The sequence below is a fragment of the Nicotiana tomentosiformis genome, chromosome 1 (genome assembly GCF_000390325.3).
Source record: "Nicotiana tomentosiformis chromosome 1, ASM39032v3, whole genome shotgun sequence".
In the NCBI taxonomy this organism is placed as follows: Eukaryota; Viridiplantae; Streptophyta; class Magnoliopsida; order Solanales; family Solanaceae; genus Nicotiana; species Nicotiana tomentosiformis.
Window position 1 is genome coordinate 80,412,711 of NC_090812.1, and position 18,809 is coordinate 80,431,519.

The window sequence follows — 18,809 nt, forward strand, 5'->3', positions numbered from 1 at the left end:
TGGCCCAAAAAACTTTTAGGCAATCCGAGTCCGGGGGTCCCGGCCCACTCGGAAGGCGTAGGCTATAGCACACGAAAATATGGGAATCGGGCGGAATTCTAGTTTTTTTGCCAAAAAACGCAAAAAAAAGGAGGAACGATGATGACGGGGCGGTTACTATGGTTCCTTAGGTCGTATTTGATGGCCCGGAAAAACTTTAGGAGATCGGGGTCCGGGGGCCAGGGACCACTCGGAAGGCGTGGTCTATAGCACACGAAAATATGGGAATCAGGCAGAAATCTAGTTTTTTGGTCGTAAAGCGCAGAAAAATCGAGAAATGGTCATGGCGGGGCGGTGATAATAGTTTTATAGGTTGTATTTGATTGCCCGGAAAATTTTTAGGCGATCCGAGTCCAGAGGGCCCAACCCACTCGGTAGACGTGGGCTATATACATTTTACGGCCAAAAAACTAGAATTCCGCCCGATTTCCATATTTTCGTGTGCTAGCCCATGCCTTCCAAGTGGTCCCGGGACCCCCGAACCCCAATCTCCTAAAACATTTCCTGGCCATCAAATACGACCTAAGGAACCATAGTCACCGCCCCTCCATGATCGTTCCTCGTTTTTTTGCGTTTTTCGGCCAAAAACCTTGAATTCCGCGCGATTCCCTTATTTTTGTGTGCTATTGCCCACGTCATCCGAGTGTTCACGGACCCCCGGGACCCCGATCGCCTAAAATATTTTCGGGCCCTCAAATATGACCTAAGGAACCATCGTCACCTCCCCGCCATGATCATTCCTCAATATTTGCATTTTTCGGCCAAAAAACTAGAATTCCGCCTGATTCCCATATTTTTGTGTGCGCCCACGCCTTCCGAGTGGACCCCCCCGGCACTGTGATCGTCTAAAATTTTTTCGGGCCATCCAATATGACCTAAGGAACCATAGTCACCACCCCGGCATGATCGTTCCTCGTTTTTTACATTTTTTGGCCAAAAAACTAGAATTCCGCCAGATTCCCATATGTTTGTGTGCTACAGCCCACGCCTTCCGAGTGATCCCGGGCCCCCCGGACCCTGATCGCCTAAAAATTTTCCGGTCCATCAAATAGGACCTAAGGAACCATAGTCACCGCCCCTCCATGATCGTTCCTCATATTTTGCGTTTTGCGGGGAAAAAACTAGAATTCCGTCCGATTCCCATATTTTCGTGTGCGCCCAAGCCTACCGAGTGGGCCGGACCCCCCGGACTAGGATCGCCTAAAAAATTTTTGGGCCATCAAATACGACTTAAGGAAACATTGTCGTAGCCCCGTCGTGATCGTTCCTGACTTTTTCCGTTTTTCCGCCATAAAACTACAATTCCGCCCGATTCCCATATTTTCATGTGCTATAGCCCACGTCTTCCGAGTGGGCTGGGCCTCCTAGACTCATATCGGCTAAACTTTTTCAAGCCCATCAAATACGACCTATAGAACCATAGTCACCGCCCCGCCATAACCATTCCTCGGTTTTTCTGTGTTTTAAGGCCAAAAAACTAGATTTTCGCCTGATTCGCATATTTTCATGTGCTATAGACCACGCCTTCCGAGTGGTCCCTGGCCCCCCGGACCCCGATCGCCTAAAAATTTTTCGGGCCATCAAATACGACCTAAGGAATCATAGTCACCACCCCGCCATGATCGTTCCATTGTTTTTGCATTTTACGGCCAAAAAACTAGAATTTCGCCTGATTCTCATATTTTCGTGTGCTATAGCCCACACCTTCCAAGTAGTCCCGGGACCCCCGGACTCAGATCACCTAATATTTTACCGGGACATTAAATACGACCTAAGGAATTATAGTCACCACCCCGCCATGATCGTTCCTTACTTTTTGCATTTTACGGCCGAAAAACTAGAATTCCGCCTGATTCCCATATTTTCGTGTGCTATAGCCCACGCCTTCCAAGTTGTCCCGGGACCCTGGACCCCGATCGCTTAAAATTTGTTCGGTCCATCAAATACGACCTAAGGAACCATAGTCACCGCCCCGCCATGATTGTTCCTCATTTTATGCGTTTTTTGGCAAACATACTAGAATTCCGCCCGATTCCCATATTTTCGCGTGCGCCCAAGCCTTCCGAGTGGACCGGGCCACCCATACTGGGATCGCCTAAAAATTTTTCGGGACATCAAATACGACCTAAGGAACCATAGTCACCGCCTCGACATGACCATTCCTTATTTTTTACATTTTACGGCCAAAAAACTAGAATTCCGCCCGATTGCCATATTTTCGTGTGCTATAGCCCACGCCTTCCAAGTGGTCCCGGGACCCCCGAACCCCAATCTCCTAAAACATTTCCTGGCCATCAAATACGACCTAAGGAACCATAGTCACTGCCCCTCCATGATCGTTCCTCATTTTTTTGCATTTTTCGGCCAAAAACCTTGAATTCCGCGCGATTCCCATATTTTCGTGTGCTATTGCCCACGTCATCCGAGTGGTCACGGACCCATGGGACCCCGATCTCCTAAAATATTTTCGGGCCCTCAAATAAGACCTAAGGAACCATCGTCACCTCCCCGCCATGATCATTCCTCAATATTTGCGTTTTTCGGCCAAAAAACTAGAATTCCGCCTTATTCCTATATTTTTGTGTGCGCCCACGCCTTCCGAGTGGACCCCCCCCCCCGCACTTTGATCGTCTAAAATTTTTTCGGGCCATCCAATATGACCTAAGGAACCATAGTCACCGCCCCGGCATGATCGTTCCTTGTTTTTTACATTTTTTGGCCAAAAAACTAGAATTTTGCCAGATTCCCATATTTTTGTGTGCTACAGCCCACGCCTTCCGAGTGGTCCCAGGCCCCCCGGACCCTGATCGCCTAAAAATTTTCCGGTCCATCAAATACGACCTAAGGAACCATAGTCACCGCCCCTCCATGATCGTTTCCTCATATTTTGCGTTTTGCGGCCAAAAAACTAGAATTTCGTCCGATTCTCATATTTTCGTGTGCGCCCAAGCCTACCTAGTGGGCCGGACCCCCTGGACTAGGATCGCCTAAAAAATTTTTGGGCCATCAAATATGACTTAAGGAACCATAGTGGTAGCCCCGTCGTGATCGTTCCTGACTTTTTACATTTTTTCGCCATAAAACTACAATTTCGCCCGATTCCCATATTTTCAGGTGCTATAGCCCACGTCTTCCGAGTGGGCTGGGTCTCGTGGACTCAGATCAGCTAAACTTTTTCAAGGCCATCAAATACGACCTATAGAACCATATTCACCACCCCGCCATGACCATTCCTCGGTTTCTCTGTGTTTTACGGCCAAAAAACTAGATTTCCGCCTGATTCGCATATTTTCGTGTGCTATAGACCACGCCTTCCGAGTGGTCCCTGGCCCCCTGGACCCCGATCGCCTAAAATTTTTTCGGGCCATCAAATACGACCTAAGGAATCATAGTCACCACCCCGCCATGACCGTTCCATATTTGTTTTGCGTTTTACGGCCAAAAAACTAGAATTCCGCCCGATTCTCATATTTTCGTGTGCTATAGCCCACACCTTCCAAGTAGTCCCGGGACCCCCGGACTCGGATCGCCTAATATTTTACCGGGACATTAAATACGACCTAAGGAACCATAGTCACCACCCCGCCATGATCGTTCCTCACTTTTTGCATTTTACGGCCGAAAAACTAGAATTCCGCATGATTTCCATATTTTCGTGTGCTATAGCCCACGCCTTCCAAGTGGTCCCGGGACCCCGGACCCCGATCGCCTAAAATTTGTTCGGTCCATCAAATACGACCTAAGGAACCATAGTCACCGCCCCGCCATGATTGTTCCTCATTTTATGCATTTTTTAGCCAAAATACTAGAATTCCGCCCAATTCCCATATTTTCACGTGCGCCCACGCCTTCCTAGTGGGACGGGCCACCCGTACTGGGATCTCCTAAAAAAATTTCGGTACATCAAATATGACCTAAGGAACCATAGTCACCGCCCCGCCATGATCATTCCTCGTTTTTATCGATTTTCGGCCATAAAACTAGAATTCCGTCTGATTCCCATATTTTCGTGTGCAATAGCCCACGCCTTCCGAGTGGGCCGGGCCGCCTGACTCGGATTGCCTAAAATTTTTTTGGGCCATCAAATACGACCTAGGGAACCATAGTCACCGCCCCGCCATGATCGTTCCTCATTGTTTGCATTTTTCGAAAAAAAACTCGTATTCCGCCTGATTCACATATTTTTGTGTGCTATAGCCCACGCCTTCCAAGTGGTCCCGGGACTGTCGGACCTCGATTGCCTAAAATTTTTCTGTGCCATCGAATACGAGCTAAGGAACCATAGTCACCACCCCACCATGATCATTACTCATTTTTTGCGTTTTTCGCTCAAAATATTAGAATTCCGCCCGATTGCCATATTTTCGTGTACGCCCAAGCCTACCGAGTGGGTCGGGCCCCCCGGACTGGGATTGCCTAAAATTGTTCCGGGCCATCAAATACGACCTAAGGAACCATAGTCACCGCTCCGACATGACCTTTCCTCATTTTTTGCATTTTACGGCCAAAACACTTGAATTCCGCGCGATTCCCATATTTTCGTGTGCTATAGCCCACGTCTTCCGAGTGGTCACGGCCCCCTCGGACCCCGATCGCCTAAACTTTTCCGGGACATCAAATACGACCTATAGAACCATATTCACTGCCCCGCCATGACCATTCCTCGGTTTTTCTGTGTTTTACGGCCAAAAAACTAGATTTCCGCATGATTCCCATATTTTCGTGTGCTATAGACCACGCCTTCCGAGTGGTCCCTGGCCACCCCGGACCCCGATCCCCTAAAAAATTTCTGAGCCATCAAATACGACTTAAGGAACAATAGTCGCCACCCCGCCATGATCGTTCCTCATTTTTTTGCGATTTACGGCCAAAAAACTAGAATTCCGCCCGATTCCCATATTTTCGTGTGCTATAGCCCACACCTTCCAAGTAGTCCCGGAACCCCCGGACTCGGATCGCCTAATATTTTACAGGGCCATTAAATACGACCTAAGGAACCATAATAACCGCCCCGCCATGATCGTTCCTCACTTTTTGCATTTTACGGCCGAAAAACTAGAATTCCGCCTGATTCCCATATTTTCGTGTGCTATAGCCCACACCTTCCCAGTGGGTCGGGCCCTCCGGACTCGGATTGCCTAAAAGTTTTTTGGGCCATCACATATGACCTAAGGAACCATAGTCACCGCCCCGCCAAGATCGCTCCTCATTTTTTGCATTTTTCGGCTAAAAAACTAGAATTTCGCCCGATTCCCATATTTTCGTGTGCTATAGCCCACGCCTTCCAAGTGGTCCCGGAACCCCTGGACTCGGATCGCCTAAAGTTTTTCTGGGCCATTAAATACTACCTAAGGAACCATAGTCACCGCCCTGCCATGATCGTTCCTCATTTTTTGCATTTTTCGGCCAAAAAACTTGAATTCCGCGCGATTTCCATAATTTCGTGTGCTATAGCCCACGCCTTCCAAGTGGTTCCGGGACCCCAGACCCCGATCGCCTAAAATTTTTTCGGTCCATCAAATACGACCTAAGGAACCATAGTCACCACCCCGCCATGATTGTTCCTCATTTTTGCATTTTTCGGAATAAAAAACTCGTATTCCCCCTGATTCACATATTTTCGTGTGCTATAGCCCACGCCTTCCAAGTGGTCCCGGGACCCTCGGACCCCGATCGGCTAAAATTTTTCTAGGCCATCGAATATGAGCTAAGGAACCATAGTCATCGCCCTGCCATGTTCATTCCTCATTTTTTGCATTTTTCGGCAAAATTATTAGAATTCCGCCCCATTGCCATATTTTCGTGTGCGCCCAAGCCTACCTAGTGGGTCGGGCCCCCCGGACTGGGATTGCCTAAAATTGTTCCGGGCCATCAAATACGACCTAAGAAACTATAGTCACTGCCCCGACATGACCTTTCCTCATTTATTGCATTTTACGGCCAAAACACTAGAATTCTGCCCGATTCCCATATTTTCGTGTGCTATAGCCCACGCCTTCCAAGTGATCCCGGGACCCCCGAACCCCAATCTCATAAAACATTTTCTGGCCATCAAATACGACCTAAGGAACCATAGTCACCGCCCCACCATGATCGTTCCTCATTTTTTGAGTTTTTCGGCCAAAAACCTTGAATTTCGCGCGATTCCCAGATTTTCGTGTGCTATAGCGCACGTCTTCATAGTGGTCATGGGCCCCCAGGACCGCGATCACCTAATATTTTTCCGGGCTCTCAAATATGAACTATGAACCATAGTCACTGCCCTGCCATGATCGTTCCTCAATATTTGCGTTTTTCGACCAAAAAACTAGAATTCCGCCTGATTCCCATATTTTCGTGTTCGCCCACGCCTTCCGAGTGGACCGGGCCCCCCGCACCGTGATCGCCTGAAAATTATTTGGGCCATCCAATATGACCTACGGAACCATAGTCACGGCCCCACCATGATCGTTCCTCATTTTATACGTTTTTGGCCAAAAAACTAGAATTGTTGCCGATTCACATATTTTCGTGTGCTATAGCCCACGCCTTCCGAGTGGTCCCGAGCCCCCCGGACCCCAATCTCCTAAAATTTTTCCGGTCCATCAAATATGACCTAAGGAACCATAGTCACCACCTCGCTATGATTGTTCCTCATTGTTTGCGTTTTTCGGCCAAAAAACTTGAATGCCGCCCGATTCCCATATTTTTGTATGTGCCCACGCCTTCCGAGTGGGCCGGGCCCCCCGGACTGAAATCGCCTAAAAAATTTTCGGGCCATCAAATACGACCAAAGGAACCATAGTTACCGCCCCGCCATGATCGTTCCTCATTTTTAACATTTTTTGGCAAAAAAACTAGAATTCCGCCCGATTCCCATATTTTCGTGTGTTATATCCCTCGCCTTCCGAGTGGGCCGGGCCCCCTGACTCGGATCGCCTAAAAAATTTTCGGGTCATCAAATACGACCTAAGGGACCATAGTCACTGCCCTGCCATGACCTTTCCTCATTTTTTGCATTTTATGGCCAAAAAACTAGAATTCTGCCTCATTCCCATATTTTTGTGTGCTATAGCCCAAGCCTTCCAAGTTGTCCTGTGACCCCCGGACCCCGATAGCCTAAAATTTTTCTTGGACATCAAATACGACCTAAGGAACCATAGTCACTGCCCCGACATGACCTTTCCTCATTTTTTGCATTTTCGGCCAAAAAACTAGAATTCCGCACGATTCCCATATTTTCGGGTGCGCCCAAGCCTACCGAGTGGGTCTGGCCCGCCGGACTGGGATTGCCAAAAAAAATTTCGGGCCATCAAATATGACCTAAGGAACCATAGTCGCAGCCCCGTCATGATCGTTCCTGATTTTTTCCGTTTTTCGGCCATAAAACTAGAATTCCGCCCGATTCCCATATTTTCATATGCTATAACCCACGTCTTCCGAGTGGGCTGGGCCCCCTGAACTCAGATCGCCTAAACTTTTTTCGGGCCATCAAATACGACCTATAGAATCACAGTCACCGCCCCGCCATGACCATTCCTCGGTTTTTTTGCGTTTTACGGCCAAAAAACTAGATTTCCGCCTGATTCCCATATTTTCGTGTGCTATAGCCCACGCCTTCCGAGTGGTCCCGAGAACCCGGACCCCAATCGCCTAAAATTTTTCTGATTCATCAAATACGACCTAAGGAACCATAGTCACATCCCCGCCATGATTGTTCCTCATTTTTTGCATTTTTCGGCAAAAAACTTGAATGTCGCCCGATTCCCATATTTTCGTGTGCGCCCACGCCTTCCGAGTGGGCCGGGCCCCCCGGACTGGGATCGCCTAATAAGTTTGTGGGCCATCAAATACGACCTATGGAACCATAATCACCGCCCCGCCATGATCGTTCCTCATTTTTAACATTTTTCGGCAATAAAATTAGAATTTCGCCCGATTTCCATATTTTCGTGTGCTATAGCCCTCGCCTTCCGAGTGGACTGGCCCCCCCGACTCGGATCGCCTAAAATTTTTTAGGGCCATCAAATATGACCTAAGCAACCATAGTCACCTCCCCGCTATGTCCTTTCCTCAGTTTTTGCATTTTATGGCCAAAAATCTAGAATTCTGCCTGATTCCCATATTTTCGTGTGTTATAGCCCACGCCTTCCAAGTGGTCCCGGGACCCCCGGACCCCGATAGCCTAAAATTTTTCTAAGCTATCAAATACGACCTAAGGAACCATAGTCACCGCCCCGCCATGACCTTTCCTCATTTTTTGCATTTTCGGCCAAAAAACTAGAATTCCGCACGATTCCCATATTTTCGTGTGCTATAGCCCACGCCTTCCAAGTGGTCCGCGGACCCCTGGACCCTGATAGCCTAAAATTTTTCTAAGCCATTAAATACTACCTAAGGAACTATAGTCATCGCCCTTCCATGACCGTTCCTCATTTTTTGAATTTTATGGCCAAAAAACTAGAACTTTGCTCGATTCCCATATTTTCGCGTGCGCCCACGCCTTACGAGTGGGCAAGGCCCCCCGGACTGGGATCGCCTAAAATTTATTCGGGCCATCAAATACGACCTAAGGAACCATAGTCACTGCCCCGGCATGATCATTCCTCATTTTTATGTTTTTCGGCCAAAAAACTAGAATCCGCCAGATTTTCATATTTTCGTGTGATGCAGCCCACGCCTTCCGAGTGGTCCCGGGGCCCCCGGACCCCGATCCCCTAAAAATTTTCCGGTCCATCAAATACGACCTAAGGAACCATAGTCACCGCCCCTCCATGATCGTTCCTCATATTTTGCGGCCAAAAAACTTGAATTCCGCCCGATTGGCATATTTTCGTGTGCGCCCAAGCCTACCGAGTGGGTCGGGGCCCCCTGGACTGGGATTGCCTAAAAAATTTTCGGGCCATCAAATACGACCTAAGGAACCATAGTCGTAGCCCCGTCGTGATCGTTCCTGGTTTTTTTCTTTTTTCGGCCATAAAACTAGAATTCTGCCTGATTCCCCTATTTTCATGTTCTATAGCCCACGTCTTACGAGTGGGCTGGGCCCCCTGGACTCATATCGCCTAAACGTTTTTCGGGCCATCAAATACGAAGTGTAGAACCATAGTCACCGCCCCGCCATTACCATTCCTCGATATTTCTGCGTTTTACGGTCAAAAAACTAGATTTTCACTTGATTCCCATATTTTCGTGTGCTATAGACCACGCCTTCCGAGTGGTCCCCGGCCGCCCAGACCCCGATCGCCTAAAATTTTTTCGGGCTATCAAATACAACCTAAGGAACCATAGTCACCACCCCGCCATGATCGTTCCTCATTTGTTTCGTTTTACAGACAAAAAACTAGAATTCCGCCCGGTTCCCATATTTTCGTGTGCGCCCAAGCCTACCTAGTGGGCCGGACCCCCCGGATTGGGATCGCCTAAAAATTTTTCGAGCCATCAAATATGACCTAAGGAACCATAGTCGCAGCCCTGTTGTGATCGTTCCTGATTTTTTCCATTTTTCGGCCATAAAACTAGAATTCCGCTCGATTCCTATATTTTCATGTGCTATAGCCCACGTCTTCCGAGTAGGCTGGGTCTCCTGGACTCAGATCGCCTAAACATTTTTCGGGCCATCAAATACGACCTATAGAACCATAGTCACCGCCCCGCCATGACCATTCCTCGATTTTTCTGTGTTTTACGGCCAAAAAACTAGATTTCCACCTGATTCCCATATTTTCGTGTGCTATAAACCATGCCTTCCGAGTAGTCCCTGGCCCCTCGAACCCCGATCGCCTAAAATTTTTCCTGGCCATCAAATACGACCTAAGGAACCATAGTCACCACCCCGCCATGATCGTTCCTCATTTTTTTGCGTTTTACAGCCAAAAAACTAGAATTCCGCCCGATTCCCATATTTTCGTGTGCTATAGCCCACGCCTTCCAAGTAATCCCGGGACCCCCAGACTCGGATCGCCTAATATTTAATCGGGCCATTAAATACGACCTAAGAAACCATAGTCACCGCCTCGCCATGATCGTTCCTCACTTTTTGCATTTTTCGGCAGAAAAACTAGAATTCCGCCTGATTCCCATATTTTCGTGTGCTATAGCCCAAACATTCCGAGTGGGCCGGGCCCTCCGGACTCGGATTGCCTAAAAGTTTTGTGGGCCATCAAATATGACCTAAGGAACCATAGTCACCGGCCCTCTAAGATCGCTCCTCATTATTTGCATTTTTCGGCCAAAGAACTAGTATTCCGCCCGATTTCCATATTTTCGTGTGCTATAGCCCACGCCTTCCAAGTGGTCCCGGGACCCCCGGATTCGGATCGCCTAAAGTTTTTCTAGGCAATTAAATACTACCTAAGGAACCATAGTCACCGCCCCGCCATGATCGTTCCTCATTTTTTGCATTTTTCGGCCAAAAAACTTGAATTCCGCGCGATTCCCATATTTTTGTGTGCTATAGCCCACGCCTTCCAAGTGGTCCCGGGACCCGGGACCCCGGACCCTAATCGTCTAAAATCTTTTCGGTCCATCAAATACGACCTATGGAACCATAGTCACCGCCCCGCCATGATTGTTCCTCATTTTTGCATTTTTCGCCAAAAAAACTAGAATTCCGCCCGATTCCCATATTTTCGTGTGCTTTTGCCCAGGCCTTCCAAGTGGTCCCGGGACCCCCGAACCCCGATCTCCTAAAAGTTTTTCGGGCCATCAAATACGAGCTAAGGAATCATAGTCACCGCCCCGCCATGATCATTCCTCATTTTTTGCGTTTTTCGGCCAAAATATTAGAATTCCGCGTGATTCCCATATTTTCGTGTGCTATAGCCCACGCCTTCCCAATGGGTATGGCCCTACGGAGCCGGATAGCCTAAAATTTTTCTTGGCCATCAAATACGACCAAAGGAACCATAGTCACCTCCTCGACATGACCTTTCCTCATTTTTTGAATTTTACGGCCAAAAAACTAGAATTCTGCCCGATTCCCATATTTTCGTGTGCTATAGCCCACGCCTTCCAAGTGGTCCCGGGACCCCCGACCCCCAATCTCCTAAAACATTTTCTGGCAATCAAATACGACCTAAGGAACCATAGTCACCGCCCCGCCATGATCGTTCCTCATTTTTTGCGTTTCTCGGCCAAAAACCTTGAATGCCGCGCGATTCCCTTATTTTCGTATGCTATAGTCCACGTCTTCCGAGTGGTCACGGGCCCCCCGGACCCCGATCGCCTAAAATTTTTTCGGGCACTCAAATATGACCTAAGGAACCATAGTCACCGGCTCGCCAGGATCGTTCCTCAATTTTTGCGTTTTTCGACCAAAAAACTAGAATCCCGCCTGATTCCCATATTTTTGTGTGCGCCCACGCCTTCCGAGTGGACCGGGCCCCCGCATTATGATCGCCTAAAAATTTTTTGGGCCATCCAATATGACCTAAGGAACCATTGTCACGGCCCCGCCATGATCGTTCCTCATTTTTTATGTTTTTTGGCTAAAAAACTAGAATTGTGACCGATTCCCATATTTTCGTGTGCTATAGCCCAAGCCATCCAAGTGGTCCCGGGCCCCCTGGACCCCAATCGCCTAAATTTTTTCCGGTCCATCAAATACGACCTAAGGAACCATATTCACCGCCCCGCCATGATTGTTCCTCATTTTTTGCGTTTTTTGGCCAAAAAACTTGAATGCCGCCCGATTCCCATATTTTCGTTTGCACCTACGCCTTCCGAGTGGGTCGGGCCCCCCGGACTGGGATCGCCTAAAATTTTTTTGGGCGATCAAATACGACCAAAGGAACCATAGTCACCTCCCCGCGATGATCGTTCCTCATTTTTAAAGTTTTTCGGCAAAAAAATTAGAATTCCGCCAGATTCCCATATTTTCGTGTGCTATAGCCCTCGCCTTCCGAGTGGGCCTGGCCAACCTGACTCGGATCGCCTATAATTTTTTTGGACAATCAAATACGACGTAAGGGACCATAGTCACCACCCCGCCATGACCTTTGCTCATTTTTTGCATTTTATGGCCAAAAAACTAGAATTCTGCCCAATTCCCATATTTTCGTGTGCTATAGCCCACGCCTTCCAAGTGGTCCCGGGACCCCCGGACCCCGATAGCCTAAAAATTGTTTGGCCATCAAATACGACCTAATGAACCATAGTCACCGCCCCACCATGACCTTTCCTAATTTTTTGCATTTTCGGCCAAAAAACTAGAATTTCGCACGATTCACATATTTTCGTTTGCTATAGCCCACGCCTTCCAAGTGGTCCCTGGACCCTCGGACCCTGTTAACCTAAACATTTTATAAGCCATCAAATACGACCAAAGGAAATATAGTCACGGCCCCGCCATGACCTTTCCTCATTTTTTTGAATTATATGGCCAAAAAACTAGAATTTCGCCCGATTCCCATATTTTCGTATGCGCCCACGCCTTCCGAGTGGGTCGGGCCCCCCGGACTGGGATCGCCTAAAATTTATCCGGGCCATCAAATACGACCTAAGGAACCATAGTCACCGCCCCATCATGATCGTTCCTAATTTTTTCCGTTTTTCGGCCATAAAACTAGAATTCCGCCCGATTCCTATATTTTCATGTGCTATAGCCCATTTCTTGCGAGTGGGCTGGGCCCCCTGGACTCAGATAGCCTAAAAAATTTTCGGGCCATCAAATACAACCTATAGAACCATAGTCACCGCCCCGCCATGACCATTCCTCGGTTGTTCTGCGTTTTACAGCAAAAAAACTAGATTTCCGCTTGAGTCCCATATTTTCGTGTGCTATTGACCACGCCTTCCGAGTGGACCCTGGCCCCCCGGACCCCGATCGCCTAATATTTTTCTAGGCCATCAAATACGACCTAAGGAACCATAGTCATCGCCCCGCCATGATCATTCCTCATGTTTTGCGTTTTTCGGCCAAAAAACTAGAATTCCCCCCGATTTTCATATTTTCGTGTGCTATAGCCCACGCCTTCCAAGTAGTCCCGGGACCCCCGGACTCGGATCGCCTAAAATTTTATCGGGCCATTAAATAAGACCTAAGGAACCATAGTCACCGCCTCTCCATGATCGTTCCTCACTTTTTGCATTTTACGGACAAAAAACAAGAATTCCACCCGATTCCCATATTTTCGTGTGCTATAGCCCACGCGTTCCGAGTGGGCTAGGCCCCCTGACTCGGATCCCCTAAAAAAATTTTGGACCATCAAACACGACCTAAGGGACCATAGTCAGACACTGTCCCACCATGATCGTTCCTCATTTTTTGCGTTTTAGGCCCAAAAACTAGAATTCTGCCTGATTCCCATATTTTCGTGTGCTATAGCCCACGCCTTCCAAGTGGTTCTGGGACCCCCGGACCCCGATAGCCTAAACTTTTTCTAGGCCATCAAACACGACCTAAGGAACCATAATCACCGCCCCGCCATGACCTTTCCTCATTTTTCGCATTTTCGGCCAAAAAACTAGAATTCCGCACGATTCCCATATTTTGGTGTGCTATAGCCCACGCCTTCCAAGTGGTCACAGGACCCCCGGACCCCGATAGCCTAAAATTTTTCTAAGCCATCAAATACGACCTAAGGAACTATAGTCACCGCCCCGCCATGACCTTTCCTCATTTTTTGAATTTTATGGCCAAAAAACTAGAATTTTGCCCGATTCCCATATTTTCGTGTGCGCCCACGCCTTCCGAATGGGTCGGGCCCCCCGAACTGGGATAGCCAAAAAAATTTTCGGGCCATCAAATACGACCTAAGGAACCATAGTCACCACCCCGCCATGATCATTCCTCATTTTTTTGCGTTTTACGGCCAAAAAACTAGAATTCCGCCCGATTCCCATATTTTCGTGTGCTATAGCCCACACCTTCCAAGTATTCCTGGGACCCCCGGACTCGGATCTCCTAATATTTTACTGGGCCATTAAATACGACCTAAGGAACCATAGTCACCGCCCCGCCATGATTGTTCCTAAATTTTTGCATTTTACGGCCGAAAAACTAGAATTCCGCCTGATTCCCATATTTTCGTGTGCTATAGCCCACACCTTCCGAGTGGGCCGGGCCCTCTGGACTCGAATTGCCTAAAAGTTTTTTGGACCATCACATATGACCTAAGGAACCATAGTCACCACCCCGCCAAGATCGCTCCTCATGTTTTGCATTTTTTGGATAAAAAACTAGAATTCTGCCCGATTTCCATATTTTTGTGTGCTATAGCCCACGCCTTCCAAGTGGTCCCGGGACCCCCGGACTTGGATCGCCTAAAGTTTTTCTGGGCCATTGAATACGAGCTAAGGAAGCATAGTCACCGCCCCGCCATGATCATTCCTTATTTTTTGCGTTTCCGCCCGTTTGCCATATTTTTGTGTGCGCCCAAGCCTACCGAGTGGGTCGGGCCCCCCGGACTGGGATTGCCTAAAAGTGTTCCAGGCCATCAAATACGACCTAAGGAACCATAGTCACCGCCCCGACATGACCTTTCCTCATTTTTGCATTTTACGGCCAAAACACAAGAATTCTGCCCGATTCCCATATTTTCGTGTGCTATAGCCCACGCCTTCCAAGTGGTCCCGGGACCCCCGAACCCCAATCTCCTAAAACATTTTATGGCCATCAAATACGACCTAAGGAACCATAGTCACCGCCCCGCCATGATCGTTCCTCATTTTTTTGCATTTTTCGGCCAAAAACCTTGAATTCCGCGCGATTCCCATATTTTCGTGTGCTATAGCCCACGCCTTCCAAGTGGTCCCGGGACCCCGGACCCTAATCGCCTAAAATCTTTTCTGTCGATCAAATATGACCTAAGGAACCATAGTCACCGCCCCGCCATGATTGTTCCTCATTTTTGCATTTTTCGGAAAAGAAACTCGTATTCCGCCTGATTCACATATTTTCCTCTGCTATAGCCCATGCCTTCCAAGTGGTCCCGGGACCCCGGACCCTAATCACCTAAAATCTTTTCGGTCGATCAAATATGACCTAAGGAACCATAGTCACCGCCCCGCCATGATTGTTCCTCATTTTTGCATTTTTCAGAAAAAAAACTCGTATTCCGCCTGATTCACATATTTTCGTGTGCTATAGCCCATGCCTTCCAAGTGGTCCTGGGACCCTCGGATCCCGATCGCCTAAAATTTTTCTAGGCTATCGAATACGAGCTAAGGAACCATAGTCACCGCCCCGCCATGATCATTCCTCATTTTTTGCATTTTTCGGCCAAAATATTAGAATTCCGCCTGATTCCCATATTTTCGTGTGCTATAGCCCACGCCTTCCCAATGGGTAGGGCCCCACGGAGCCGGATTGCCTAAAATTTTTCTTGGCCATCAAATATGACATAAGGAACCATAGTCACTGCCCCGACATGACCTTTCCTCATTTTTTGAATTTTACGGCCAATAAACTAGAATTCTGACCGATTCCCATATTTTCGTGTGCTATAGCCCACGCCTTCCAAGTGGTCCCGGGACCCCCGAACCCCAATCTCCTAAAACATTTTCTGGCCATCAAATACGATCTAAGGAACCATAGTCACTGCCCCGCCATGATCGTTCCTCATTTTTTGCATTTTTCGGCCAAAAAACTAGAATTTCGCCCGATTCCCATATTTTCGTGTGCTATAGCCCACGCCTTCTGAGTGGGCCAGGCCCCCTGACTCGGATCCCCTAAAAAATTTTTGGACCATCAAACACGACCTAAGGGACCATAGTCCCCCCTCCGGCATGTCCTTTCCTCATTTTTTGTATTTTATGGCCAAAAAACTAGAATTCTGCCTGATTCCCATATTTTCATGTGCTATAGCCCACGCCTTCCAAGTGGTTCCGGGACCCCCGGACCCCGATAGCCTAAAATTTTTCTAGGCCATCAAATACGACCTAAGGAACCATAATCATCGCCCCGCCATGACCTTTCCTCATTTTTTGCATTTTCGGCCAAAAAACTAGAATTCCGCACGATTCCCATATTTTCGTGTGCTATAGCCCACGCATTCCAAGTGGTCCCTGGACCCCCGGACCCCGATAGCCTAAAATTTTTCTAAGCCATCAAATACGAACTAAGGAACTATAGTCACCGCCCCGCCATGACCTTTCCTCATTTTTTGAATTTTATGGCCAAAAAACTAGAATTTTGCCCGATTCCCATATTTTCGTGTGCGCCCACGCCTTCCGAGTGGGTCGGGCCCCCCGAACTGGGATCGCCTAAAAATTTTTTGGGCCATCAAATACGACCTAAGGAACCATAGTCACCACCCCGCCATGATCGTTCCTCATTTTTTTGCGTTTTACGGCCAAAAAACTAGAATTCCGCCCGATTCCCATATTTTCGTGTGGTATAGCCCACACCTTCCAAGTATTCCCGAGACCCCCGGACTCGGATCGCCTAATATTTTACCGGGCCATTAAGTACGACCTAAGGAACCATAGTCACCGCCCCGCCATGATCGTTCCTAACTTTTTGCATTTTACGGCCGAAAAACTAGAATTCTGCTTGATTCCCATATTTTCGTGTGCTATAGCCCACACCTTCCGAGTGGGCCGGGACCTCCGGACTCGGATTGCCTAAAAGTTTTTTGGGCCATCACATATGACCTAAGGAACCATAGTCACCGCCCCGCCAAGATCGCTTCTCATGTTTTGCATTTTTCGGCTAAAAAACTAGAATTCCGCACGATTCCCATATTTTTGTGTGCTATAGCCCACGCCTTCCAAGTGGTCCCGGGACCCCCGGACTCGGATCGCCCAAAGTTTTTCTGGGCCATTGAATACGAGCTAAGGAAGCATAGTCACCGCCCCGCCATGATCATTCCTTATTTTTTGCGATTCCGCCCGATTGCCATATTTTCGTGTGCGCCCAAGCCTACCGAGTGTGTCGGGCCCCCCGGACTGGGATTGCCTAAAATTGTTCTGGGCCATCAAATACGACCTAAGAAACCATAGGCACCGCCCCGACATGACCTTACCTCATTTATTGCGTTTTTCGGCCAAAAACCTTGAATTCCGCGCGATTCCCATATTTTCGTGTGCTATAGCCCACGCCTTCCAAGTGGTCCCGGGACCCCGGACCCTAATCGCCTAAAATCTTTTCGGTCGATCAAATATGACCTAAGGAACCATAGTCACCGGCCCGCTATGATCGTTCCTCATTTTTTGCATTTTTCGGCCAAAAAACTAGAATTGCGCATGATTCCCATATTTTCGTGTGCTATAGCCCACGCCTTCCAAGTGGTCCCGGGACCCCCGGACCCTGATCGCCTAAAATTTTTAGCGCCATAAAATACGACCTAAAGAGCCATAGTCACCGCCTAGCTATGATCGCACCTCATGTTTTTCATTTTTACGACCAATAAACTAGAATTCCGCCTCATTCCCATATTTTCGTGTGCTATAGCCCACGCCTTCCAAGTGGTCCCAGGACCCCGATAGCCTAAAGTTTTTCCGGGCCACTAGATAAATCCTAAGGAACCATAGTCACCGCCCTACCATGATCGTTCCTCACGTTTTGCATTTTACGGCCAAAAAAACTAGAATTCCGCCCGATTCCCATATTTTCGTGTGCTTTTGCCCAGACCTTCCAAGTGGTCCCGGGACCCCCGAACCCCGATCTCCTAAAAGTTTTTCGGGCCATCAAATACGACCTAAGGAATCATAGTCACCGCCCTGCCATGATCGTTCCTCATGTTTTGCATTTTTCGGCCAAAATGCTTGAATTTCGCGCGATTCAAATATTTTCGTGTGCTATAGCCCACGCCTTCCGAGTGGCCCCGGCCCCCTTGGACCGCGATCACCTAAAATTTTTCCGGTCCATACAATACAACCTAAGAAACCATAGTCACCACCGCGCCATGGTCGTTCCTCAGTTTTTGCATTTTCCGGCCAAAAAACACTAGAATTCCGCCCGATTTTCATATTTTCGCGTGCGCCCACGCCTTCCAAGTGGGCCGGGCCACTCGTACTGGGATCGCCTAAAAAAATTTTGGACCATCAAAATACGACCTACGGAACCATAGTCACCGCCCCGCCATGATCATTCCTCATTTTTTACGATTTTTGCCCAAAAGAACTAGAATTCCACCCGATTCCCATATTTTCGTGTGCAATAGCCCACGCCTTCCGAGTGGGCCGGGCCCCCGTTACTCGGATCGCCTAAAATTTTTTTGGGCCATCAAATACGACCTAGGGAACCATAGTCACCGCCCCGCAATGATCGTTCCTTATTTTTTGCATTTTTCGGCCTAAAAACTAGAATTCCGCCTCATTCCCATATTTTCGTGTGCGCCCACGCCTTCCAAGTGGTCCCGGGACCCCCGGACCTTGATCGCCTAAAGCTTTTATGAGCCATCGAATACGACCTAAGGAACTATAGTCACCGCCCCGCCATGATCATCCCTTATTTTTTGCGTTTTTCGGCCAAAAAATTAGAATTCCTCCTGATTCCCAAATTTTCGTGTACTATAGCCCATGTCATCCCAATGTGAAGGGCCCCACGCAGCCAGATTACCTAAAATTTTTCTGGGCTATCAAATACGACCTAAGGAACCATATTCACTGCTCCGACATGACCTTTCCTCATTTTTTGCATTTTACGGCCAAAAAACTAGAATTCTGCCCGATTCCCATATTTTCGTGTGCTACAGCCCACGCCTTCCAACTGGTCCCGGGACCCCCGAACCTCGATCTCCTAAAAATTTTTCGGGTAATTAAATACTACCTAAGGAACCATAGGCACCGCCCCTCCATGAATGTTCCTCATGTTTTTCGTTTTTCGGCCAAAAAACTAGAATTCT